General features: G+C 42.1%; 1 protein-coding gene across 1 annotated transcript in view; it reads left to right on the plus strand.

Annotated features, from left to right (window-relative positions):
* The window catches only part of LOC121549012 (heparan sulfate glucosamine 3-O-sulfotransferase 5), a 102,342-nt gene that overhangs the window by 35,553 nt on the left and 39,005 nt on the right, over positions 1-27,784 (plus strand). The window lies entirely within an intron of this gene.

The following is a 27,784-nucleotide window of genomic DNA, read 5'->3' on the forward strand; positions in this document are numbered from 1 at the left end:
TAATTCACATAATGATACCAAATAACTCTAAATCTAGCGTATAGGACCTGTTTGAAACTGTCACTTTTGCACTCAACATAGCCACTTCATATGCACACTTGCTCCAGAATGGGAAAAATATCCTTTCTATTTTATTCAGCTAAACTCAATTATATTCTTCTTACTATAAAATCATATAAAATAATGGCATGGGACTTATAAACATTTCTTGTCAGCTAAATGAAAAAGCATACAGCCTATGGCATGGAGCATAGCCATAAAACATACAGTAGGCCAACTCACATTCTGTTCTTCTGAAATACATTTTCTTCATATCAGAATGTTTCTTTAGACCTGGCTAAAATAAATAATGAATTTATTGTGATGGTGTAGGCTATATTACATAGATTTATTTGACTTTTTTTAAATGTAGATGTTCCAAAGGCGTGCATCAGCTGCTTGTATCCAGCTTGTATGTGGGGAGGCTTGGAGATGCTAAACTTGTTTATGTTAATTAGCAGTCCAGCAGTCTTTTGCATGGCAACAACCGGCTGACAAACCGCCACAGCCCTAGTTACATATCACAATATTATTTTTGGAGGTAGCTATTCTTTTTGGAGATAGTGTCTGCTAGCGCTAGTGGGCTGTACCTGTGTCAAAACAAAATATTGAGCCAACATGTTTTCAGCACTTTTATCTTCATGACTGATCAAAACAAATTTTCTCATGCTCTCTCTCATCTCTGCAGCAGACATAAAGTGAGCAATATGTTTGGAACATCATCCCAATACAAATCGCATTATCGAATCGCAAATACATATAGAATTGTATATCTTATCACCACCTACAGTAAGTATCATGATAATATCGTATGGTGAGGTCCCTGGCAATTCCCAGCCCTATTGTATGGTCATATTAATGAACTCAAAGTGGAGTTGATTTATGACTTATGTTGCTGTGGAGAGGTCCTTGGACCCTGCTCTGGCACAGGGTGACCAAGGCCCAGGCTGCGTCCCGAATGGCACCCTATTCCCTGTATGGTGGACTACTTTTAAAAGAGGAAATAGGCTGCCATTTGGGACACATCCCCAGCGTGTGCTTCTAAGCAGCTCTGGCTGGGATAAAGTGTGGAACTTCTCACCCATTAATAATTAGAGTCCGGCACTCAAGGACATTTCCCCGGGCTGGATCAGCACATAAATACAGTAACTTGATGCAGGAGGGCTAAAAGTGGACTCACGTGGTGACACTGCAGTTTCTCACCCAACCTTTCTTCGTCTCCATCTTGGCCTAATGCCAGACCATGTTATAAATTAGCAGATTAGCATTTTGGGCTCAGGCAATTCCACAGTAACAGAGTGATGCTGGGACTCCAATTGTTCACTTTAAAATGTATGTCAAACAAAAACCAATGATTGCAAAGTTAATCCATACAACTCTATGCACAAGGACTACCTTTAACGGTTTGTGCCGTCATTCTGTTACCAAACTTAGCATCTGCACTGTTCCTCAAGTAAATCTGTTTTTTGTAACATTTTTAGTCGTCCTTGTGCATAGAGTTGTATGGTTTGTTTAACTTTGCAATCATTGGTTTTTGTTTGGCATACATTATAAAGGGAACAATCTGAGTGTCATCACTCTGTTACTGTGGAATTGCACTATCCCTTCCCTTTCCCTACCCTGATAAAAACAACAGCCTGTATTAGAGCTAGTGGAAAACTCCTTAGCAGCTGTAAAGGATGGATAAGACCTGAGTGAATGCTAAAGCCATCTGTTATCATTAATAATTTGACTGCTGGGTCCCACAAAAGGCATTCAAACAAATAAGCAAACACCACTAAGAGACCAGCAGGATACGTATAGACAGTCCTGCAAAGAGGATTGCTGCTGTTGGTGCGGTGATGGTGCTCGCTCAAATGAGCAGGGAGACGGATGAGACCGATAAAACCCAATGGAGGTTTTCTCATTTGCACCACTGACTGAGATGCTTTATAATGCAAATGTCTGATCAGCAGATCTAATAATGGAGGCCATTAAACACTAGATCCCAAGTATTAGTGGTGAGAAAAGGGCTGGCCGTGCTACCAAAGCAAATGTGTTTGTCAAATTAATCTTGGTAATGCTGCTGATAGTAACGATTCTGAATGGGAGTCTACATAAGTAAGCATTATGTTTCCCAGGCATTAGCAGGAAGAGGGCTGCTTCTCATTGAGCTAGAGTCATCTCTCAGCACGCTCTCATCAGTGCAGCAGTAGCATTAAGCTGGACATCAGTACGGTTAGGTGCAATGTTCCCTCTATTTTCTTTCCGGACTGAGCAAATTTCAGGTCTGCTGAGCGCAAACTTGAACGTTGTGAAAATTCTGTGCAACTTCCAGTGCGCGTTTACTGTGAACACTGAGGCTGTACCCGCTTTAAGTTACAGTTTTAACAGTGGCCATGTAGGCTACTGTGACTATTTGATCATCATGTAGGCCTACCAGAGTGGCCTACCATCAAAAACAATGGAGAAAATGCATCCCATAACATTTTAACATGGAAATAGCTGTTCTATCATTCAGCCTACAGTAGCAGCCAATGTGTGTTGTTCAATGTAAGCCTACATTCCATGAGACTTTTGAAAAAAAAACTGTTCACAAACGTAGCAGCAGGGTTGAAAACTCAGGAACCTCACCCCCTACAGACAGACAGACTCTTATCTCCTGTTCTCCTGTACTACCTCACCACTGGCCCTGCATATAACCCCTCTCTACCACTCTCGTCTTGGAGGAGACACTAAAACCTACTGGTGGGGAACCGCTCTGAGGAACACCACCACCACTATCTCTCAGATGAAGAGGGGGGAAGGGATAGGGAGGCGCACGGGAAAAGAGATAAGGAGGTGAACGGATTGCAGTGTTTATCACCTCAGCGTAAAGCCTGCTGCCTGTGCACATGTTTTTGTGCTCTACAGTCAATTACATGTAAAGGTATTGTGTAGGGAGATAGTGTGGAAGTAGAAAGGGGAGGAGATGGAAATTGTTCACAGCCGAAATCAACACTGCTCCGGTGAGTGGTGTGAAGATTGTTATCGTCTCTACGGGCGAATGTTGTGATCGACGGTGTATCCTGTATTGCTGTGCATGCTTTACAGGTTCTACTCTACCTCATCAAAACACAGGACTGTGGTTCATAATTAGGGAGGTGTAAGACGCGGCGAGTTCACAAGCCCAGCAATCTGTTGCATGCAGAGCTGTCGCTTTTTTAATTATTAAAATGAATCTACTCTTCTGCCTATTTGCATAAGTTAAATGAATATTTGTTCTGCGCCGCTTGGCAAACACATTCCCGTTCCTAACAGTGTATAAGCTCTGTTACTGGCAGTGTGTGAGGATCTTACAGGAGCAATATTCTCCATGGCTCCACTAATACCAGAGAGAGGACACAGTTCAGTGGCCTTATACATGACCTTATCATATATGACTATTTTAAGTGATTGAAGTACTGTGCATTCCTTGAGGGAAGACCAACAACACACTCCCCCTCCTCCCCCCACGGGATTTGACCTTTTTACCCCGTGGCCTTCAGGGTCAGAGTATTCTGTAATCACAACATTGGCTGCCTTCCTCCTATCTCCATCCTTCTGCTCCTACTCCATAAGGCTGGAGTGGAGAGAGACCAGCATATGATTCTTATTGATTGTTATGAGCCCCCTCTCCAAATGTATGTTATAATATTCTCATGATGGAGCATAGTCCCATTGCATCAGTCTGCATGGAATAAATTACAGACAGGCTCAAAGCCAGAGAGAATCAATATATAATATGAGGGGGGGGGATTTTATGTCTGTATTGCATTCCTCTCTGAGACTCAGGGCTCCAAGCCATGAGACTCTTCCTATTGTCTGGGAGAATGACTGTAGCTAGCAGGCCAGGCGAGTTCAATTTCCAGCTTGTTGCTTTTGTTATGATCATTTGGGTTCAAGGTGAAAGCTACAGTAATCACAAGGTTGTTCACTCGCTGTGCAACAGACCACCGTGGCCCATTTGTTTACATAATGGTGTCTGAACGCCAAATTGAATCATACTTAAAACCTCTTGTTTCCAGGGTGTCCAGACATTTGGCGGGCCGAAACTGTTTCAGCGGAGAGAGAAGCGGCATTAAAAGCATAATAATTAAGTTATGTAACAAAAATATGAATACAACATGCAACAATTACAGTTCATATAAGGAAATCAGTCAAATTCATTAGGCCCTAATCTATGGATTTCACTACTGGGCAGCCAGGCCCAGCCAATCAGAATGAGTTTTTCCCCACAAAAGGGCTTTATTACAGATAGAAATACTCCTCCGTTTCATCAGCTGTCCGGGTGGCAGGTCTCAGACGATCCCACAAGTGAAAAAGCCGGATGTGGCAAGCGTGGTTACACGTGGTCTGCGGTTGTGAGGCCGATTGGACGTACTGCCAAATTATCTTAAACGACGTTGAACATTCAATTCTATGACAACAGCTCTGGTGGACATTGCTGCAGTCAGCATGCCAACGCACACTTGAGACATCTGTGGCATTGTGTTGTGTGACAAAACTGCACATTTTAGAGTGGCCTTTTATTGTCCCCAGCACAAGGTGCACCTGTGTAATGATCATGCTGTTTAATCAGCTTCTTGATATGCCACAATGGATTATGATCAATGGAAACAGGATGCACCTGAGCTCAATTTCGAGTCTCATAGCAAAGAGTCTGAATACTTATGTAAATAAGGTATTTCTGTTTTTTATTTGTTATACATTTGCAAAATGTTCTAAAAACCAGTTTTCGCTTTGTCATTATGGGGTATTGTGGGTAGATTGCTGAGGATTTGTTTTATTTAATCCATTTTAGAATTAGGCTGCAATGTAACAAAATAAGAGGAAAAAGTAAAGGGGTCTGAATACTTTCCAAATGCACTGTATGCCCTGGTATTTGCCAGTCAGGGCAGTAACTACATATGAGGACACAGAGGTGAAAATAAAATAAAAATGTAGGAACCCAGTCGGGGTCTCAACTTACTGTTGAGAGTTAGAATAGTAGAATACACAAGGTGCAATTTAGAAACTTGGTTGTGTATTAGCAGTTTTCCTTTAAAACTGCAACAAAAAAAGTTCTGTAAAGCAAACATATTTGTTTTACCTTTTGTTAATAAAATACCTTTTCTGCTAACAGATCCCTCTGTATGTATTAAATAAAAAAATTTAATCCCAGTGCTGAGTTAATGTGTAGCGGCTAATTGTATAGCTAATAGGTTATGCGTTTGTAGATCGACTGAGGTGAATGAAGCTACAGCATCCAATGTGATAATGGCTGAGGTAATTTTTGCTTGTTTTTGCCGTTCTCCAAATAGCATTTTAGAGTTTTTAAATTGTATAGAAATGCTGTAAACGAGCTTTAACTTTCTTAAAATCCCCCTCCGGACGTCACTAAAACTCTGAACCTGGCTACGGCCCTGATGCCAGTCTATTTTTTTTAGAGTGTGAGGTAACAGTTGTGGTAGTCCTTTAATTCACACTCACAGACGTTTACTATGGTGTGTTATCTTACAGTTCCAAATTTAAGGCTAGGTTGTTGTCTCTGCTTAATTTAGCTCAAGTAAGGTTCCTTCATAATAATAAAAAATGATATACCATTAGATGTAGTTCTGAAAAAATCATGAAACTCCATGCAGTTGTGTCTCAAGGTGACAGGATAGATAGTGAGTGTTGTATGTTCATGTATGGTTGTGGTAATTGAACACCGCACATGTCTGTAGGTGAAAGTTGTCTGGTCACAGGACATGTATTGTTGCCTAACGGGTGTAGTGAACAGGAAGGAAGCAGGAATAGCTGACCCTGTTGTCTGGCCTAGGTGACTCTTTATGTCGCTGCAGGTTACCTGTCCTTGGTGGTGACTTTGTCCTGTTCCGTGTTCACTTGTCAACAGTTGAGCTCAGAGGGGAGATGATTGGCGAGCCTGCCTTGGCGCACACACGCTGTGAGTTGTGGGGTACGCCTGGGCTGGGGGGTGACAGGCCACTAAATCTCCCCCACACTCATCCATCAATCTTCCCTTGTTACCACGCTCTTTTCCCTCTTCCTCCCTTTCTCTACCCCCCTCTCCCTCTCTCTTTTACACTCACTCTCTCTCTTTTTTCTCACCTCTCCTACTCTCTTTTAGCATAGGCTGAGAAACGTCTCTGTTTACACATTTCCTGGGCTGCACGATTAAGCCTACCTCTCATATCTCTGCTGATGTGTCAGCACCATCACTGCTTTATAGGCTTTTTTTCAGATTAAGTGACAGTTCCACACTAAAATATCACCAAATTAAGACTGCTGGCATGTGGAAACAACCCAAATATAAATCTATATATTGTAAATAAAACTTTGAGCATATCACCTTGTACGACTTGCCTTAACACTTTATTGGCCAGTAGTGTTGCTGTTGTTCACCAGATATCAAATAAAGTTAGTGTGTGTATAATCAGTTTACTATTAGCCAGTTTATTGGCTACATAGAAGAACATGTGATACAGATGAGCTCTATAAAGTTTGTTTTGATGTGTTGAAAGAAACTTGCCATAACTTTTTTACTCATAAGTATTGCTCCATAACTTCAGTAATATCTTCAACCCACATCTTTATGCAGAGCGGATTTAGTTTGAGCTTTCATCAATTTGCAGGGAGCCTTCTGTTGTGTAACTACTTGAAAGTTTGAAGACAGGCTAAGTTTGGCAACTTGGAGGAAGTGTGAAGCACTTTGATGGTAGGGAAGGAAGGCAGCTTCTCCCACTGGAGTCTAATCCAAGCAAGGCCCTACAGCAGCCCTGCTGTGTAGTAGACAGCTGGGGAATGATTTCTACTGCGCGCGTCGTAGAGAAACGCTTACAGTCTGAGTTCTGACTTACCTGCATATGTATAAAGTTAATTTGCTAAGTGTGTGGAATCCGCCAAAAGAACGTGAGATAAGCTTCCTCTCACAGACACTCTTTCGGCTCAGCACTAGAACCACATTTCTGACTGTTCAAGCATGTTTCAGTTATCACCCGTCACAACGGATTTAGCCCCGCTACTGAAGGGGGCTGGAATTTAAATTCTTAGATCTACCAGAGAAATAATTTTCTCTCTTCCATCCTCATGTCATCTGTCATAAAGTACAGGCATCTGCGAGACGGAGGCCTACCTATCAATATTCCTTATTTCTCTTTGAAACTGGAGGGATTTGTCTCGCGTTTACCCAGAATGCTTTGCACAACAACTAAGAAGCAGGAAGGAAGGGATCTAAATGGAGTTCTGTAAGCTGTCCTAAGCGTGGAAAAAAAATCTAATACACATGAAATTATTCGAATCTGAGCATTCTGAATTTTTTCTTCCCCTCAGTCGGGTTATATTCATGCGCCGTCTGTACTAGGCCTACTAAACTGGGCTGAAATGTGACAACAGTTTGCGGCTAATTGTATTGAAAGAGAAACATACATCATTTATTCCATTTACATTAGCTGAATCATTATCACTTAGACAAGACCAGCTGAAGGACAATGGCATTATGGAGTCTGCATTTTCTGCTCTGTTTATGATCAGCTGGCTGCTGAATCACGATAAAGGAATAAGATCATTAGCTCTCCTTTTGGAGCATTGGCTACGGCCAGGTCTGCATCTTGTCCTTTCCTGCCCTCCGTTGTTTCATAGCAGGTCTACAGTGTCCATATTAGGACTGCCTCAGCCTCTGCAGTTCATCCGCAGATTCATCATTTTGGCGTTGTTTATGTGTATTACTTCTGGTGACCTCACTGACATCCCCACTCTCCTATGTACAGTGGGGAAAAAAAGTATTTAGTCAGCCACCAATTGTGCAAGTTCTCCCACTTAAAAAGATGAGAGAGGCCTGTAATTTTCATCATAGGTACACGTCAACTATGACAGACAAATTTAGGAAAAAAACTCCAGAAAATCACATTGTAGGATTTTTTATGAATTTATTTGCAAATTATGGTGGAAAATAAGTATTTGGTCACCTACAAACAAGCAAGATTTCTGGCTCTCACAGACCTGTAACTTCTTCTTTAAGAGGCTCCTCTGTCCTCCACTCGTTACCTGTATTAATGGCACCTGTTTGAACTTGTTATCAGTATAAAAGACACCTGTCCACAACCTCAAACAGTCACACTCCAAACTCCACTATGGCCAAGACCAAAGAGCTGTCAAAGGACACCAGAAACAAAATTGTAGACCTGCACCAGGCTGGGAAGACTGAATCTGCAATAGGTAAGCAGCTTGGTTTGAAGAAATCAACTGTGGGAGCAGTTATTAGGAAATGGAAGACATACAAGACCACTGATATTCTCCCTCGATCTGGGGCTCCACGCAAGATCTCACCCCGTGGGGTCAAAATGATCACAAGAACGGTGAGCAAAAATCCCAGAACCACACGGGGGGGACCTAGTGAATGACCTGCAGAGAGCTGGGACCAAAGTAACAAAGCCTACCATCAGTAACACACTACGCCGCCAGGGACTCAAATCCTGCAGTGCAAGATGTGTCCCCCTGCTTAAGCCAGTACATGACCAGGCCCGTCTGAAGTTTGCTAGAGTGCATTTGGATGATCCAGAAGAGGATTGGGAGAATGTCATATGGTCAGATGAAACCAAAATAGAACTTTTTGGTAAAAACTCAACTCGTCGTGTTTGGAGGACAAATAATGCTGAGTTGCATCCAAAGAACACCATACCTACTGTGAAGCATGGGGGTGGAAACATCATGCTTTGGGGCTGTTTTTCTGCAAAGGGACCAGGACGACTGATCCGTGTAAAGGAAAGAATGAATGGGGCCATGTATCGGGAGATCTTGAGTGAAAACCTCCTTCCATCAGCAAGGGCATTGAAGATGAAACGTGGCTGGGTCTTTCAGCATGACAATGATCCCAAACACACCGCCCGGGCAACGAAGGAGTGGCTTCGTATGAAGCATTTCAAGGTCCTGGAGTGGCCTAGCCAGTCTCCAGATCTCAACCCCATAGAAAATCTTTGGAGGGAGTTGAAAGTCTGTGTTGCCCAGCGACAGCCACAAAACATCACTGCTCTAGAGGAGATCTGCATGGAGGAATGGGCCAAAATACCAGCAACAGCGTGTGAAAACCTTGTGAAGACTTACAGAAAACGTTTGACCTGTGTCATTGCCAACAAAGGGTATATAACAAAGTATTGAGAAATTTTTGTTATTGACCAAATACTTATTTTCCACCATAATTTGCAAATAAATTCATAAAAAATCCTACATTGTGATTTTCTGGATATTTTTTTCTCATTTTGTCTGTCATAGTTGACGTGTACCTATGATGAAAATGACAGGCCTCTCTCATCTTTTTAAGTGGGAGAACTTGCACAATTGGTGGCTGACTAAATACTTTTTTTCCCCACTGTAAGTGACTAGCCACGAGCAAATGGCACTAACAGTTATGATGCAATTACCTCTAATTCTATGCAAATGGGTGCCCAGACCCCAGACCTGAAGTGTTCAATTAGTGCTATCAAAGGCGGCCATCGGGCATCCTGTTGTGCTCTAAATGTTCCGGCAGAAATATCAAGGGTCCGCACTACTTGCTGCACCGCTCTCACCTTCAGGCTATGCGATGGTTCATCTAAACACAATTTAAGATATTGTTGGTCAGGCTTATTTGTGCATCGACGGTGTTCCCTTTTAGCTTGCAGGGCAGAGCTGGGCCACACTCTGAGGCAGAAGACACGCTGAAATCAATAGCTGCTCCCAATGCAATGCAACAAGAGCCGCGCCTCGGTTACACAGCTAGGACTTTATGTATTTCACCATGTATAACAGCAGACTGGTTAAAGGTTGGAGAACCAGATAATTACTCTGTAGATGCTGCCTGCCTGTCGGAATGGAGGTTATTCTTTTGTTGGAGCCCATTTCCCACTAGGGCCTGGTGCTGAAGCACTTTTGCTTTCTAGGTTAGTGTACGTCCAAGGCCTGTTAGTTGCACAGTGCTTTCACTGTAGGAGAGTAGTTTGGCCCCTTTGTGAAAGCTTGATGTAGGTTGTTTTCAGGTTGTTATAGATGCTAGTAATACAGTGCATTCGGAAAGTATTCAGACCCCTTCACTTTTTCTACATTTTGTTACGTTACAGCCTAATTCTAAAATGGATTAAATTATTTTTCCCCCTCATCAATCTACACACAATACCCCAGAATGACAAAGCGAAAACACATTTTGTATTAAAAATAAAAAACAGATACCTTATTTACATAAGTATTCAGACCCTTTGCTATGAGACTTGAAATTGAGCTCAGGTGCATCCTGTTTCCATTGATAATCCTTGATGTTTCTACAACTTGATTGGAGTCTACCTGTGGTAAATTCAATTGATTGGACATGATTTGGAAAGGCACACACCTGTCTATAAAAGGTCCTACAGTTGTCAGAGCAAAAACCAAGCCATGAGGTCGAAGGAATTGTCCGGAGAGCTCTGGGACAGGATTGTATGGAGGCACAGATCTGGGGAAGGGTACCAAAAAATTTCTGCAGCATTGAAGGTCCCCAAGAACAACGTGGCCTCCATCATTTTTAAATGGAAGAAGTTTGGAACCACCAAAACTCTTCAGAGAGCTGGCCGCCCAGCCAAACTGAGCAATCAGGGGAGAAGGTCCTTGGTCAGGGAGGTGACCAATAACCCGATGGTCACTCTGACAGAGCTCCAGAGTTCCTCTGTGGAGATGGGAGAACCTTCCAGATGGACAACTATCTCTGCAGCACTCCACCAATCAGGCCTTTATGGTAGAGTAGCTAGACGGAAGCCACTCCTCAGTAAAAAGCACATGACAGCCCGCTTTGCGTTTGCCAAAAGGCACCTAAAGGACTCCCAGACCATGAGAAACAAGATCCTCTGGTCTGATGAAACCAAGATTGAACTCTTTGGCCTGAATGCCAAACATCACAGCTGGAGGAAACCAGGCACCGCTCATCACCTGGCCAATACCATCCCTACGGTGAAGCATGGTGGTGGCAGCATCATGCTGTGGGGATGTTTTTCAGCGGCAGGGACTTGGAGACTAGTCAGGATCAAGGGAAAGACGAACGGAGCAAAGTACAGAGAGATCCTTGATGAAAACCTGCTCCAGAGCACTCAGAACCTCAGACTGAGGTGAAGGTTCACCTTCCAACAGGACAACGACCCTAAGCACACAGCCAAGACAATGCAGGAGTGGCTTCAGGACAAGTCTCTGAATATCCTTGAGTGGCCTAGCCAGAGCCCGGACTTGAACCTGATAGAACATCTCTGGAAAGACCTGAAAATAGTGACGCTCCCCATCCAACCTGACAGAGCTTGAGAGGATCTGCAGAGAAGAATGGGAGAAACTCCCCAAATACAGGTGTGCCAAGCTTGTAGCGTCATACACAAGAAGACTCAAGGCTGTAATCGCTGCCAAAGGTGCTTCAACAAAGTATTGTGTAAAGGGTCTGAATACTTATGTAAATGTGATATTTCCGTTTTAAATTTTTTATAAATGTGCAAAAGTATATAAAAACCGGTTTTTGATTTGTCATTATGGGATATTGTGTGTAGATTAAGGGGAAAAAAACAATTTAATCAATTTTAGAATAAGTCTGTAACGTGGAAAAAGTGAAGGGGTCTGAATACTTTCTGAATGCACTTTGTGTTATTCAACCATACATATTGCACTAATGTGCCTAATTGCCATATTACAAAATACATTAGATTCAACCAAACAATACTGAAAGAAGTGTTGCATCACCTCAGCAATGTCTTCTATTGACACACAGCATTACAATTAAAATGCCTGCAATCATATCCCTATTTCGGATAATTTGGATATGTGTCATAAATTGCAGTGGAATGGTGATGATGCAACCCATGCCAGAGCAATATTAAGGGCCATTGCTTCGCTCACTCCAGGCAATGTGGCTTCATATTGTTGTATCCCGGTGCTAGGCAACCTGGCTGTGTCGGATAATAATTGAAGTTGATATTAAAAGACAGGAGCAGTGCGTAAATTATGAGGGGAATGGGGTGAGGTCATCGGAGAAACGCATCCAGCGCGTGGCCAGATGACACGCTGGTGTTCCACAGTCACCTTCGCTGTATACATGATAATCTACTGCCACCAGGGCGAAGGTACACGGTGGCAGGATAGATACATAAACCACTGCCCTTCAAACACGGCCTTTGCCTTCAATACTTTGGCATAATTACATTGTGTGTGTAGAGGTTATTGTCATCATTTTGCTTGAGAGGTGCAGTGCTGAAAAAGCTGTAAGAGAGAGTTTATGACTGTGTTCTTTTGACATAATATTATGACAGTGTTCTTCACATGCCATTGACCTACAATACAAAAATGTTGATCTTACCTAGATATCGCTTAACATTAGAATGCATTGACTTGACGTCTTACCAAGTTAAATTATCTTAGATACAAGTCAGAATATCTTAAAACAAGACAAATTATCTTAATGATGTAAAAATGTGTTGTTTTGAGTTGATCTCGCTCACCCAGAAAATGCATTTAATTGATTTGAGTTGATTTTGCTTACCCAGAAAATGCATCAAGATAGTTTGTCTTGTTTTAAGATATTCTGACTTGTATCAAGCCTTTTTCAGGTTAAAATAAGCAATATTATCTGCCAGTGCACTAAGATAATTTACCTTGGTAAGACGTCCAGTCAATGCAGTCTAATGTAAGAGATATCTAGATAAGATCAACATTTTTGCGGTGTAGTATCCAATTGTAGGAGACACAGGTACACCAGGTTTTGTGTAAGAGGCTAGCATTTGGCAGAAATAAAGTTTGATTTGAAATAGATTTGTTCAGGTTTGAGAGTATATAGCAGCATGTAGTGTTAACAGTCTAATTCCACAGGTGATTAATTAACATGGCTTGCAGGTTCTGTACCCCAGATGGGAAATCACACATTGGATGGTGTTTGTTTTCCATTTTCACCCCAGAAATATTCAACAGTTTTTAATAATACTCATGTAGTTTCTACTTACAGGATTATACTGTGCATCCTCTCGCACGTGTAGGGAATTGGATACATACTAGAGAACGACCAATATGGATTTTGTAGGGCCGATGCAATACCTATTTTTGGGGGTCAAATGGCCGATATTTTAGGACGATATTTAATATCGTTAAATGTGTCCATTTTGATGACAAAATTTCCACAAGTGTTGTGTTTGGCTGAGATATTCGACTATTGATTTCTCCCACCGGAGCCGCATCTGTTGTCAAAATGGGAAAGCTGTTCTGACTTAGTGGCTGTGTTATCTAGTGGAAATCGCTCTGTCATTTCCTGGTTGCTAAAATTCTACACTGTTCGCTCAATTTCAGTCAAAACAAGCATTGGATACTGCAGGGAATCATTGTACCATCTAAATCGCTGTGAAATATATTTTCAATTACAAAGAATATCGTTTTTACAGCTCTTTGAAGCTGGTGGACGAAAACCGAAAGTAAAAGGCCAATACACTAGAAAAGGCCAATATCGGCCGATATATCGGCTCCGTCGTTCTCTAAAACATACTATAATGCATTGCACTCCAATACATGGAAAATTCATCTCTAATCTCTCCATACGTTGGTAGACTGTATACGCTGTAATCTCTCCTAATGGGCCACTAGTGCCATCTTCTAATTCAATTCAGAGCCTGTAAAGTACAGTGATATCAAATCAAATCAAATGTTATTTGCCACATGCGCCGAATACAACAGGTGTAGACCTTACAGTGAAATGCTTACTTACAAGCCCTTAACCAACAATGCAGTTTTAAGAAAAAAAAGTCAGGTAAGTAAAAAATAGATAAGTAAAAATATAAATAATTAAAGAGCAGCAGTAAAATAAAATAACAGTAGGGAGGCTATATACAGAGAGTATTAAGTCTTTATCTCTGCTACCCTAGAGTGCTTTGATGAGATACAGTGGGGGAAAAAGGTATTTAGTCAGCCACCAATTGTGCATGTTCTCCCACTTAAAAAGATGAGAGAGGCCTGTAATGTTCATCATAGGTACACGTCAACTATGACATACAAATTGAGAAAAAAATTCCAGAAAATCACATTGTAGGATTTTTAATGAATTTATTTGCAAATTATGGTGGAAAATAAGTATTTGGTCACCTACAAACAAGCAAGATGTCTGGCTCTCACAGACCTGTAACTTCTTCTTTAAGAGGCTCCTCTGTCCTCCACTCGTTACCTGTATTAATGGCACCTGTTTGAACTTGTTATCAGTATAAAAGACACCTGTCCACAACCTCAAACAGTCACACTCCAAACTCCACTATGGCCAAGACCAAAGAGCTGTCAAAGGACACCAGAAACAAAATTGTAGACCTGCACCAGGCTGGGAAGACTGAATCTGCAATAGGTAAGCAGCTTGGTTTGAAGAAATCAACTGTGGGAGCAATTATTAGGAAATGGAAGACATACAAGACCACTGATAATCTCCCTCGATCTGGGGCTCCACGCAAGATCTCACCCCGTGGGGTCAAAATGATCACAAGAACGGTGAGCAAAAATCCCAGAACCACACGGGGGGACCTAGTGAATGACCTGCAGAGAGCTGGGACCAAAGTAACAAAGCCTACCATCAGTAACACACTACGCCGCCAGGGACTCAAATCCTGCAGTGCCAGACGTGTCCCCCTGCTTAAGCCAGTACATGTCCAGGCCCGTCTGAAGTTTGCTAGAGTGCATTTGGATGATCCAGAAGAGGATTGGGAGAATGTCATATGGTCAGATGAAACCAAAATAGAACTTTTTTGGTAAAAACTCAACTCGTCGTGTTTGGAGGACAAAGAATGCTGAGTTGCATCCAAAGAACACCATACCTACTGTGAAGCATGGGGGTGGAAACATCATGCTTTGGGGCTGTTTTTCTGCAAAGGGACCAGGACGACTGATGCGTGTAAAGGAAAGAATGAATGGGGCCATGTATCGTGAGACTTTGAGTGAAAACCTCCTTCCATCAGCAAGGGCATTGAAGATGAAACGTGGCTGGGTCTTTCAGCATGACAATGATCCCAAACACACCGCCCGGGCAACGAAGGAGTGGTTTCGTAAGAAGCATTTCAAGGTCCTGGAGTGGCCTAGCCAGTCTCCAGATCTCAACCCCATAGAAAATCTTTGGAGGGAGTTGAAAGTCCGTGTTGCCCAGCGACAGCCCCAAAACATCACTGCTCTAGAGGAGATCTGCATGGAGGAATGGGCAAAAATACCAGCAACAGTGTGTGAAAACCTTGTGAAGACTTAAAGAAAACGTTTGACCTGTGTCATTGCCAACAAAGGGTATATAACAAAGTATTGAGAAACTTTTGTTATTGACCAAATACTTATTTTCCACCATAATTTGCAAATAAATTCATTAAAAATCCTACAATGTGATTTTCTGGATTTATTTTCCTCATTTTGTCTGTCATAGTTGACGTGTACCTATGATGAAAATTGCAGGCCTCTCTCATCTTTTTAAGTGGGAGAACTTGCACAATTGGTGGCTGACTAAATACTTTTTTCCCCCACTGTATTCCTCAGATTAAACACAGTCAATGCATGGCTTAAATATGTTTAGAAAGCACTGGATTCACAGAGCACGTACACAAAATTAGCGAGAGAGAGTAGAGGAGGAACGTTATCATTCAGCAGCACAGCAACACACTGAATCCATTATTCATGGACCATGTACTCACTGCAGTCTTCATTTAATGTAAAAAGGCTTTTTGATTCCATCTGCCCGGGCTTTATGAAATGGTGGGTTTTGCCTAGCTAATGTGGCCATATAAATAATGAATTGTAATAAGTGGAGAGTCCTAGCTTCTATGTTTTATTGCCTCCCTCCCTCTGCACTCCACTGACATTCTAGAAATGGCAAATGTGTCTGGAAATCGACAAAACACATTAATAATAGGGAAGGCTTTAGTTATTTTCAGACTATAAATTCTCTCCTCTCTCTAACATGGCTTTAGAGTCCCACTGTACTGTGAAGGGTTTTTCCACCGTATTTATGCCCTGTCATTCTTTATCACTTCTATTGTGCAAATGTTATGGTGGATATTATTTGGGGAGTAAAAAAGGTTTTTACACAAAGTCATTCATAAAGTCACTGGAGCCAAATGCTGTGGAACCAAAGTTAACCAGTACAAATGTCAGGGCAATTTGTGCAAGGCTCTACTCTATGTCTTATCTTCTTCTTCTCTTCAGTCTTCCACTGTGGTCCAAATTCTCTGCTAGAACAAGTGCACGGTCCAAAGGATCATCAGTGCTGTCTGTCTGCAAAACAATTATAGTTCTCCATGAATGAGATAAATCCACCTCTCCACACTGTGACAAATGGATTGACTATAGACTCTACTACTATGAGCTTTTAGATAATACTTATTCTCCATGTGGATTGTTCTAACAGATTTCTCTTGGTTGAGAAGAAGGTATAGGACAGGAGCTGCTCCTGCCCATGTTGTCGTCGTCTGATGAAGGACTAGGGGTGCACAGGTTAATAACATAGATTGTAAGTTATTCCTCGCTACTTTATTCTGTTTAACATACCGCGAGTGAGCTGATTTTAATCATGCTGCTAATAGATTTTCATAGAGAAAAGGAGGCTGCTCCAAATTCACAAAAAGCTAAAAAAATTAACTCAATATGCTAACACATTGGGATATGATTTACAAAAGAAACACACAAACAAACCAATGTTCTCACAAATAATAAAGATCCCTCTTTATTATTATATATATGGGGGATTGGAAATTATGCAGATAATTACATTGATAGAACCCACAATCTATCTGCAATATTAAAGCTGATATATATCCCGCCGCCCTCCACAAAAAAAAAGTGGTTTTGTAAATGGACATCCTATTTATTTCAGTTTGATTGCGTCGGACTAATAATATTCAGAAGTAGTGGAAATGACTTTCCAAACCTGAATCTATTTCAAAGCATGTATTGGGAGGCCTCGACAGGAGCACAAATAAATATTTCATTCCTAGTTGAAGGGTATTCCAAGAAAAGAAAAACATGTTTACATATATTTAGCATACATTTTTTATATCACATCAGTTATTTAATGCATTAGTATTCTCCGGGGAATCAATTTGATTTGACTGCTTTACTGTATGAGATGGATTGTATGAGGCAGGTCTTTATTGAAACCATTAGTTGGGAGTGAGAGGCATTCCATTGGAACCCATTTTTGTTTGGATCCCTCAGGTGATTCTGTTTAACCAGATGAAGATGATTAAAATTCATGCAGATTTTTTAGTAGCAGAATATTGCCAGTACTGGTAGATTTGTTTACATTGGTTGACACTGACCTATATTGAGTCAAAGACTGTACGGGGGCGGGGGGTTAGTAGTGATGGGCAAATCCTCTTAGACTAAGACATTTACTTTGGTGATGAAGCTAATGCATAATGACTCCAGGATGAGACTTTGTTTGGCAACATGGTGAAACGGGTGAAGAATCCGAATGTGCCACCAATTAGTTTAAACTGTGGCAAACCAACAGAAGCTGCCCGCCCCGGGCGACAGCACACCAGGCCCACTTAGTAGGCTAGATGGTGGGCATCTCTCCAGTGTTCAGTGGTAGAGAGAGGGTCTTCCTCCAACAGTGGGGGTCTAACATTGTGTGACAGTTCCACTAATCAGCCGACCCACCGCGACCATCTCCATGCTGTTAGAACGATCAATCGCCTGATTGACTGGAGACGTTGATACGACCTGATGAAGTGTGATGGAGGAGGACGAGAGTCTAAAGACGATGAATAGTTAAACGAGTCGATACAATGATGTAAACAGAACTGACCAATATTGTGACTACAGTAGCTATGTACACTGAGTGTACAAAACATTATGAACACCTGCTCTTCCATGACATAGACTGACCAGGTAAAAGCGATGATCCCTTATTGATATCACTTGTTAAATCCAATCAATATATGCAACTCAATATTAGGAAGGTGTTCTTAATGTTTTGTGCACTCCGTGTATGTGGATTTCATTTAGCTATTGTCATCTGACATTTTAATGCATGTATGGAAGCATGTTATGTAGGTGATGTTGAATAGGCTTTAAGGAAAGTTCCTAGTTTTACATTTGTTCATGATTTAAGTTATAATAGTGGTGATTAAACTGTAAAGGGACAGATAGCTTTAAATGTCTTCTCCACCTTCTTTCACTGTTGTAGACCAGATGAGAACTGGAATGGTGCACCCTAACAAGGAACCAATTACAGAGAGAACATGGTGCTCATGATCAGCTCATTACAGAGACTGGAGGAGTGTTTGCTTCAGTCCGTTACAGCAGGGGATAAGTATCTACAACCATTGAAGTATAGGGAACAGCGATGGGGATCTCACACCAGTTTTCCACTGTGAATTTCCATTTAGTTTCCATGCGAGAACAAACTGCTTGTGTGATTGAATCTATCGATCCGGCAGTTGATTTAATATCATTGTTTTCCACCCCAAATGAAAAACGTGTCAAATGCTAATATTGATTTGATTGTATGTGGATGGTCCACTATCAAAGATATAGGCAAAAAGACTATCCATCTTGAGGAAAGGGTTTACAGTGTTAATAGGGATGTCCTGCTGTGCTGAGGTGGGCTGTTTGCTGACAACCTGACAATTCTGGGCACCAATAGGTCTCTGTGGAGCGGAGTGGATAAAATGATAAACAGATCGGTGGGGTGGATTCTTTATGCAAGGCAGAGAAGCAGACCTGTCACTGAGAATCAGAAGGACTTGATGGCTGTAAAGTAAGAGGGATCTGGGAAATATCCTGCTGCATATGCAGCACAAGGTGGGGTGGGTTAATTAGGTCCATGTGCATGTTGCTGACTCTTGCCAGATGGGTACCCTTATTCCCCTCCCACAACTAAACGACCCCTGGGTCCATTACCCATGAGCACCCAAGCAGACCTCAAGCCTCATCTCCCCCACTACTGAAAGGAAATAAAGAGCTGTGTGCACATACAGTCGTGGTCAAAAGTTTTGAGAATGACACAAATACAAATTTTCACAAAGTCTGCTGCCTCAGTTTTTATGATGGCAATTTGCATATACTCCAGAATGTTATGAAGAGTGATCAGATGAATTGCAATTAATTGCAAAGTCCCTCTTTGCCATAAAAATGAACTTAATCCCAAAAAAAAACATTTCAGCCCTGCCACAAAAGGACCAGCTGCCATCATGTCAGTGATTCTCTCGTTAACACAGGTGAGAGTGTTGATGAGGACAAGGCTGGAGATCACTCTGTCATGCTGATTGAGTTAGAATAACAGACTGGAAGCTTTAAAAGGAGGGTGGTGCTTGAAATCATTGTTCTTCCTCTGTTAACCATGGTTACCTGCAAGGAAATACGTGCCGTCATCATTGTTTTGCACAAAAAGGGCTTAACAGACAAGGATATTGCTGCTAGTAAGATTGCACCTAAATCAACCATTTATTGGATCATCAAGAACTTCAAGGAGAGAGGTTCAATTGTTGTAAAGAAGGCTTCAGGGCGCCCAAGAAAGTCCTAAAGTTGATTCAGCTGCAGGATCGGGGCACCACCAGTGCAGAGCTTGCTCAGGAATGGCAGCAGGCAGGTGTGAGTGCATCTGCACGCACAGTGAGGCAAAGACTTTTGGAGGATGGCCTGGTGTCAAGAAGGGCAGCGAGGAAGCCACTTCTCTCCAGGAAAAACATCAGGGACAGACTGATATTCTGCAAAAGGTACAGGGACTGGGGTAAAATCATTTTCTCTGATGAATCCCTTTTCCGATTGTTTGGGGCATCCAGAAAAAAGCTTGTCCGGAGAAGACAAGGTGAGCGCTACCATCAGTCCAGTGTCATGCCAACAGGAAAGCATCCTGAAACCATTCATGTGTGGGGTTACTTCTCAGCCAAGGGAGTGGGCTCACTCACAATTTTGCCTAAGAACACAGCCATGAATAAAGAATGGTACCAACACATCCTCCGAGAGCAACTTCTCCCAACCATCCAAGAACAGTTTGGTGACGACCAATGCCTTTTCCAGGATGATGGATCACCTTGCCATAAGGCAAAAGTGATAACTAAGTGGCTCGGGGAACAAAACATCGACATTTTGGGTCCACGGCCAGCAAACTCCCCAGACCTTAATCCCATTGAGAACTTGTGGTCGATCCTCAAGAGGCGGGTGGACAAACAAAACCCCACAAATTCTGACAAACTCCAAGCATTGATTATGCAAGAATGGGTTGCCATCAGTCAGGATGTGGCCCAGAAGTTAATTGACAGCATGCCAGGGGGGATTGCAGAGGTCTTGAAAAAGAAGGGTCAACACTGCAAATATTGACTCTTTGCATAAACTTAATGTAATTGTCAATAAAAGCCTTTGACACTTATGGAATGCTTGTAATTATACATCAGTATAGCATAGTAACATCTGACAAAAATATCTAAATACACTGAAGCAGCAAACTTTGTGAAGACCAATACTTGTGTCATTCTCAAAACTTTTGACCACGACTGCACATTACCACAGTGGTAGTTACATTACTAGATTTACAAGCTGATATCTTGTGATACATTATCGTGTGCAATATGTCTGAAATGGAAATCTTCATATAATGTGCTAATGCTTCAGGACTAAGACATTAAACCGTCTTCTCCAGTACAGATATCCTTGGGTGTTGCATTGCATGTGAAGCCACCAGAAAGGAATAAGCAGTGTGAGGAAATGCTGACCCAAAAGCCTGGGATGGACGGGAGATCTCAGGAGATCTCAGTCCCCAATGTTTTTCACATGACTTAGAGTGTACGCCCCGAATGGCACCCTATTTCGTATTTAGAGCACTACTTTTAACCAGGGCCTACAGTGAGGGGAAAAAAGTATTTGATCCCCTGCTGATTTTGTACGTTTGCCCACTGACAAAGAAATGATCAGTCTATAATTTTAATGGTAGGTTTATTTGAACAGTGAGAGACAGAATAACAACAACAAAATCCAGAAAAATGCATGTAAAAATTTTTACAAATTGATTTACATTTTAATGAGGGAAATAAGTATTTGACCCCTCTGCAAAACATGACTTAGTACTTGGTGGCAAAACCCTTGTTGGCAATCACAGAGGTCAGACATTTCTTGTAGTTGGCCACCAGGTTTGCACACATCTCAGGAGGGATTTTGTCCCACTCCTCTTTGCAGATCTTCTCCAAGTCATTAAGGTTTCGAGGCTGACGTTTGGCAACTCAAACCTTCAGCTCCCTCCACAGATTTTCTATGGGATTAAGGTCTGGAGACTGGCTAGGGTCTCCAGGACCTTAATGTGCCTCTTCTTGAGCCACTCCTTTGTTGCCTTGGCCGTGTGTTTTGGGTCATTGTCATGCTGAAATACCCATCCATGACCCATTTTCAATGCCCTGGCTGAGGGAAGGAGGTTCTCACCCAAGATTTGACGGTGCATGGCCCCGTCCATCGTCCCTTTGATGCGGTGAAGTTGTCCTGTCCCCTTAGCAGAAAAACACCCCCAAAGCATAATGTTTCCACCTCCATGTTTGACGGTGGGGATGGTGTTCTTGGGGTCATAGGCAGCATTCCTCCTCCTCCAAACACGGCGAGTTGAGTTGATGCCAAAGAGCTCCATTTTGCTCTCATCTGACCACAACACTTTCACCCAGTTCTCCTCTGAATCATTCAGATGTTCATTGGCAAACTTCAGACGGGCATGTATATGTGCTTTCTTGAGCATGGGGACCTTGTGGGCGCTGCAGGATTTCAGTCCTTCACGGCGTAGTGTATTACCAATTGTTTTCTTGGTGACTATGGTCCCAGCTGCCTTGAGATCATTGACAAGATCCTCCCGTGTAGTTCTGGGCTGATTCCTCACCATTCTCATGATCATTGCAACTCCACGAGGTGAGATCTTGCATGGAGCCCCAGGCCGAGGGAGATTGACAGTTATTTTGTATTTCTTCCATTTACGAATAATCGCACCAACTGTTGTCAACTTCTCACCAAGCTGCTTGGCGATGGTCTTGTAGCCCATTCCAGCCTTGTGTAGGTCTACAATCTTGTCCCTGACATCCTTGGAGAGCTCTTTGGTCCTGGCCATGGTGGAGAGTTTGGAATCTGATTGATTGATTGCTTCTGTGGACCGGTGTGTTTTATACAGGTAACAAACTGAGATTAGGAGCACTCCCTTGTCACGCCCTGACTCAGGGGACGTTTATTTGTTGAGTCAGGGTGTGTATATTCCGTGTTATGTTGTGTTTTTCTATGTTTAGTTCTAGATCGTTTAGATCTATGTTGGCCAGGGTGGTTCCCAATCAGAGGCAGCTGTAGCTCGTTGTCTCTAATTGGGGACCATACTTAGGCAGCTTGTTGGCACCTGTTAGTTGTGGGATCTTGTTCTGTATAGGTTTGTTTTGTGTAACCTTTAGACTTCACGTATCGTTTGTTTGTTGTTTTGTCGTGTTCAGTACTTGAATAAATATGTACGCTTATCACGCTGCGCCTTGGTTCGACCAGTCATTAAACGATCGTGACATCCCTTTAAGAGTGTACTCCTAATCTCAGCTCGTTACCTGTATAAAAGACACCTGGGAGCCAGAAATCTTTCTGATTGAGAGGGGGTCAAATACTTATTTCCCTCATGAAAATGCAAATCAATTAATAACATTTTTGACATGCGTTTTTCTGGATTTTTTTGTTGTTATTCTGTCTCTCACTGTTCAAATAAACCTACCATTAAAATTATAGACTGATCACTTCTTTGTCAGTGGGCAAGCATACAAAATCAGCAGGGGATCAAATACTTTTTTCCCTCACTGTATGTACAACAGTGGAGGCTCCTCAGAAGAGGAAGGGGAGGACCATCCTCCTTAGTGAATTTCATAAAAATAAAAATAGTAAAACATAAATAAATAATTTGTGGGTGAAAAAGGAGGAACAGGATGACCTGTGTCTTCTTCCGGTCATATAAGATAACAAATCAAATGTCCTTTTCCACAGTTGTAAACTTTCATTCATAGGCTAGGTTGTAGCAACCTCATGATGGGTATAGGGAAACATGTAGCATCATATAGTAGTTTAAGCCTATCGATGTTACATTGAGCTGGGTGAATGGAATAATAATGACAGTCATCCAAATTGTTTTGCAGAACAAGCTCTATTTTGGTGGCCTTTGGTACATTCTAATTCCTTGAGTCCACCCGAAATACACAGCTAAATTATTGAATACTTTAACGACTTTACCTCCCAGGTTGGTAAAATTAGTTGTGGTATTGAGTAGAAAGACATGAATTTACAATTATAATAACCGAAAATGTATGAATTTTGTGTGTTCATTGTTTTGGATATCGTCTTGGCCAGGGATGGGTAACTGGCTGCCCGTGGCCCCGCTTTTGCAAACATTTCTTTCCACCCTATGGCAAAATGTGTAGAGTTGCAGGAAATTAGCTTTAAAACAGCTAATTTTCCTCTCTGCCCCATGGCAAAATGTGTAGAATTGCAGCAAACTTGCTTTAAATCTGCAACATTTTCTCTACACCAATGGCAAAATGTGTAGAATTTGCACTAAATTAACTCTAAAACGTAAACATTTTCTCTCTGCTGTCAAGAGCAGGACCACTAAGATGTTTTTCTATCAATGTGGGAGGAGGGGGGGTTATGGAGGTGGGTACGCTTTCAATTTCATTTATTGTGGCAAAAACCTAAGAAAAAAGGTTGTGTTCTGTCAAGTTATCATTGATTCCCTGTTGAGAAAGAATATAGAATAGCAGGAAAATGGTTTTAAAAATGCAAAATAAATCCTGGGGAAGACTGCCAGATCCCCGGACAGATTGTATAAAAGCTGGGGTGCACAAAGTTAGGCGCCCATGAATAGACCTACATACAGCTCTGGAAAAAATTAAGAGACCACTGCAAAAACATATGTTTCTCTGGTTTTACTATTTATAGGTATGTGTTTGGGTAAAATTAACATTTATGTTTTATTCTATAAACTACTGACAACATTTCTCCCAAATTCCAAATAAAAATATTGTCATTAAGAGCATTTATTTGCAGAAAATGACAACTGGTCAAAATCACAAAAAAAGATGCAGTGTTGTCAGACCTCGAATAATGCAAAGAAAATAAGTTCAAGTTCATTTTTAAACAACACAATACTAATGTTTTAACTTAGGAAGTGTTTGGAAATCAATATTTGGTGGAATAACCCTGATTTTCAATCACAGCTTTCATGCGTCTTGGCATGCTCTCCACCAGTCTTTCACATTGATGTTGGGTGACTTTATGCCACTCCTGGCGCAAAAATTCAAGCAGCTCGGCTTTGTTTGATGGCTTGTGACCATCCATCTTCCTCTTGATCACATTCCAGAAGTTTTCAATGGGGTTCAGGTCTGGAGATTGGGCTGGCCAAGACAGGGTCTTGATCTGTTGGTCCTCCATCCACACCTTGATTGACCTGAATGTGTGGCATGGTGCATTGTCCTGCTGGAAAAAAACAATCCTCAGAGTTGGGGAACAATGTCAGAGCAAAAGGAAGCAAGTTTTCTTCCAGGACAACCTTGTACGTTGCTTGATTCATGCGTCCTTCACAAAGACAAATCTGCCCGATTCCAGCCTTGCTGAAGCACCCCCAGATCATCACGATCCTCTACCAAATTTCACAGTGGGTGCGAGACACTGTGGCTTGTAGGCCTCTCCAGGTCTCCGTCTAACCATTAGACGACCAGGTGTTGGGCAAAGCTGAAAATTGGACTCATCAGAGAAGATGACCTTACTCCAGTCCTCTACGGTCCAATCCTTATGGTCTTTTGCAAACCTCAGCCTGGCTCTTCTTTGCTTCTCATTGATGAAGGGCTTTTTTCTAGCATTGCACGACTTCAGCCCTGCCCCTATGAGCCTGTTTTGAACCGTCCTCGCCGTGCACTTCACCCCAGCTGCCTTTGCCATTCTTTTTGTAGGTCACTTGATGTCATCCTACGGTTGTTGAGTGTCATTCGAATGAGTTGGCGGTCATCCCGGTCAGTAGAGAGTCGTTTTCGCCCTCTGCCGGTCTGTAGCTTTGTTGTCCCCAATGTCTGCTGCTTGACCTTGTTCTTATGAACCGCCGTCTTTGAAATTTTAAGGATAGAAGCAACCTGACGCTCACCGTATCCCTCTGCCAGTAAAGCCAGAATTGAACCCTTCTTTTCCTCACTCAAAACTTTCCTTTTCAACTCTTTTGGCATGGTCAATAGTTATTTTTGTTGCCTGTTTTGCATGTTATTTTGGCATTAATACATGTCACATATCAGTTTACAAACAATGTAAAATAAAAATAAAAATAATTGAGTTAATAAAGCCTCCATACAAACATGGTGTCTTTTTTTTCTTTCTTGAGTAAGGCAGCTCCAAAATGTAGGTGTTTCAGCCTAGCTCAGTGCTTTCTGTGGTGGTGGGGCAGCCAGCGGAAAATACGGAGCATATGGGTTGGTAATGTTCTCCAGTTGTGCTGTGATTGGCTCAGTGTTCTGTCACTCATGGGGACACTACATCACTGCCAAATCTAAGGGTAGAGATCGAAAATTCAAGCCCCTTGGGTGCTGCCATAGAGTTACATTAAAAGTGCCCATCCAAGAAGGCTTAAGGTCATTGGCCACAGATAAAATGACGTCAAATCACGTTATATCTACAGTAGCTTTGATTGGACTGATCATGTCAACATCGTACTTTAAAAATCTTAGCTAGCAGTCATCATCATGAATCAAGTCGACAATCTACTGGCAAATCCTTTTTAATCCTTGTCATAAGAAGATAAATAATGAAGAGAAATTATAGATAAAACGTATCGGTGCTCATTGGCCATTGGACATAAAGATTACACAACAAATTCAACAATGAGTGGTTTGGAAGGAAACAGTGGCTAACTGCAAGCATTACAAAGCAATCACCAACCTGCTATTCAGTGGAGTGGGTGTGTGGTCCCAATTCTCGGTTTAAGTGTCTCTTTTCCAAGCTTAAAAATGATAAACATTCAACATTGGCCATGCTGTCAATCCAGCACGATTTCTGCCGCGCTCAAAACAACTTTCAACTTAGAACTGGGAACTCAGGAAAAAACAAGCTCCGACAGGGAAAATACGTTTTCATTGTCTGCTTATATGCCCCCTTTATTTATCCTACGGTTTTGACTTGGTGTACAGGGAGAACACTGGAAGAACGACCCATGTTCTGAATTCTGTCGCTGTACATTTCAAAAGTGCTGAACAAATAGTTATATTGACTACGTCCGTCCTAGCTTGCTCATTAATGTCTTAATCGAAATTACGGATTGCCTCTTATCCGCTTGTCGTCCCCTTATGCCATAGTTTGTACATCTCAATTGTCAGGAGAAACCACATTTGTATAAGCAAGTCAGCCATATTAGCTATGTTTTTTTTAAAGGCAGTAAATTAGGCTGAATGAACTGTTTTGCTGCCAGACAAGGCTCCGCTGATAGCCAGGTGTAGCAGTGGTAAGGTTTTGGGACTGCTGTTGGGACTCTGCTGTTGGGATAGCTTTACAGTGGGGAAAAAAAGTATTTAGTCAGGTTCTCCCACTTAAAAAGATGAGAGAGGCCTGTAATTTTCATCATAGGTACACGTCAACTATGACAGACAAATTGAGAAAAAATATTCCAGAAAATCACATTGTAGGATTTTTAATGAATTTATTTGCTAATTATGGTGGAAAATAAGTATTTGGTCACCTACAAACAAGCAAGATGTCTGGCTCTCACAGACCTGTAACTTCTTCTTTAAGAGGCTCCTCTGTCCTCCACTCGTTACCTGTATTAATGGCACCTGTTTGAACTTGTTATCTGTATAAAAGACACCTGTCCACAACCTCAAACAGTCACACTCCAAACTCCACTATGGCCAAGACCAAAGAGCTGTCAAAGGACACCAGAAACAAAATTGTGGACCTGCACCAGGCTGGGAAGACTGAATCTGCAATAAGTAAGCAGCTTGGTTTGAAGAAATCAACTGTGGGAGCAATTATTAGGAAATGGAAGACATACAAGACCACTGATAATCTCCCTCGATCTGGGGCTCCACGCAAGATCTCACCCCGTGGGGTCAAAATGATCACAAGAACGGTGAGCAAAAATCCCAGAACCACACGGGGGGACCTAGTGAATGACCTGCAGAGAGCTGGGACCAAAGTAACAAAGCCTACCATCAGTAACACACTACGCCGCCAGGGACTCAAATCCTGCAGTGCCAGACGTGTCCCCCTGCTTAAGCCAGTACATGTCCAGGCCCGTCTGAAGTTTGCTAGAGTGCATTTGGATGATCCAGAAGAGGATTGGGAGAATGTCATATGGTCAGATGAAACCAAAATAGAACTTTTTGGTAAAAACTCAACTCGTCGTGTTTGGAGGACAAAGAATGCTGAGTTGCATCCAAAGAACACCATACCTATTGTGAAGCATGGGGGGTGGAAACATCATGCTTTGGGGCTGTTTTTTCTGCAAAGGGACCAGGACGCCTGATCCGTGTAAAGGAAAGAATGAATGGGGCCATGTATCGTGAGATTTTGAGTGAAAACCTCCTTCCATCAGCAAGGGCATTGAAGATGAAACGTGGCTGGGTCTTTCAGCATGACAATGATCCCAAACACACCGCCCGGGCAACGAAGGAGTGGCTTCGTAAGAAGCATTTCAAGGTCCTGGAGTGGCCTAGCCAGTCTCCAGATCTCAACCCCATAGAAAATCTTTGGAGGGAGTTGAAAGTCCGTGTTGCCCAGCGACAGCCCCAAAACATCACTGCTCTAGAGGAGATCTGAATGGAGG

Source organism: Coregonus clupeaformis, chromosome 33, assembly GCF_020615455.1.
Source record: "Coregonus clupeaformis isolate EN_2021a chromosome 33, ASM2061545v1, whole genome shotgun sequence".
NCBI lineage: Eukaryota > Metazoa > Chordata > Actinopteri > Salmoniformes > Salmonidae > Coregonus > Coregonus clupeaformis.